Here is a 1,127-nt window from a genome sequence, read left to right as displayed (position 1 = left end):
ATCTTATATACGCGCTAAAATATCGACACGCGGGCATTTTCGCTTCTCTCTAAGAGCTACCGCCACGGCCAGGATCCAACCCAGGTCTGTGGGCTCACCAGCACGCCTTTCTAGGAGCCGCAGAACAATACCAGGGCTAGACGCCTGCCCGCTATTCCAGCTGTGGCACTGACCTCAACCCAGGTCTGTGGGCTCACCAGCACGCCTTCCTAGGAGCCGCAGAACAATACCAGGGCTAGACGCCTGCCCGCTAATCCACCTGTGGCACTGACCTCAACCCAGGTCTGTGGGCTCACCAGCACGCCTTTCTAGGAGCCGCAGAACAATACCAGGGCTAGACGCCTGCCTGCTATTCCAGCTGTGGCACTGACCTCAACCCAGGTCTGTGGGCTCACCAGCACGCCTTTCTAGGAGCCGTAAAACAATACCAGGGCTAGGCGCCTGCCTGCTATTCCAGCTGTGGCACTGACCTCAACCCAGGTCTGTGGGCTCACCAGCACGCCTTTCTAGGAGCCGCAGAACAATACCAGGGCTAGACGCCTGCCCGCTAATCCACCTGTGGCACTGACCTCAACCCAGGTCTGTGGGCTCACCAGCACGCCTTTCTAGGAGCCGCAGAACAATACCAGGGCTAGACGCCTGCCCGCTAATCCACCTGTGGCACTGACCTCAACCCAGGTACCCAGGTCTGTGGGCTCACCAGCACGCCTTTCTAGGAGCCGCAGAACAATACCAGGGCTAGACGCCTGCCTGCTATTCCAGCTGTGGCACTGACCTCAACCCAGGTCTGTGGGCTCACCAGCACGCCTTTCTAGGAGCCGCAAAACAATACCAGGGCTAGGCGCCTGCCTGCTATTCCAGCTGTGGCACTGACCTCAACCCAAGTCTGTGGGCTCACCAGCACGCCTTTCTAGGAGCCGCAGAACAATACCAGGGCTAGACGCCTGCCCGCTAATCCACCTGTGGCACTGACCTCAACCCAGGTCTGTGGGCTCACCAGCACGCCTTTCTAGGAGCCGCAGAACAATACCAGGGCTAGACGCCTGCCTGCTATTCCAGCTGTGGCACTGACCTCAACCCAGGTCTGTGGGCTCACCAGCACGCCTTTCTAGGAGCCGCAGAACAAT

Source organism: Haemaphysalis longicornis, unplaced genomic scaffold (genome assembly GCF_048455015.1).
Source record: "Haemaphysalis longicornis isolate Haplotype H1 unplaced genomic scaffold, Haemaphysalis longicornis Haplotype H1 scaffold_1, whole genome shotgun sequence".
In the NCBI taxonomy this organism is placed as follows: domain Eukaryota; kingdom Metazoa; phylum Arthropoda; class Arachnida; order Ixodida; family Ixodidae; genus Haemaphysalis; species Haemaphysalis longicornis.
The sequence above is the reverse complement of the archived record's forward strand: the minus strand, read 5'-3'. Positions refer to the sequence as shown.